The following is a 278-nucleotide window of genomic DNA, read 5'->3' on the forward strand; positions in this document are numbered from 1 at the left end:
CGGACGAAAAAATTTAATAGAAAAATCTATCGAATTCGTTAGAAAATTCTATTGAATTTATAATGAACTGTTCTATTAGTTTTTGGCCGATTCTATTAGAATGTGCAATAGAAAATATTCAGTAGAAAAATTCAATAGTATTCAATTTTTCTGTATAACTTACTCTATTGAGATATTTTCTATAGAATTTCCTCGGCTCAAATTTTCTAAGTTGTTTCGTTTGATTTTCTTGATGAGAAAAAAAGAAAAATAGAATGAAAAAAACTTAGAAAATTTGA

The sequence above is a fragment of the Diachasma alloeum genome, unplaced genomic scaffold (assembly GCF_001412515.2).
Source record: "Diachasma alloeum isolate Michigan unplaced genomic scaffold, Dall2.0 Dall_scaffold_00296, whole genome shotgun sequence".
NCBI lineage: Eukaryota > Metazoa > Arthropoda > Insecta > Hymenoptera > Braconidae > Diachasma > Diachasma alloeum.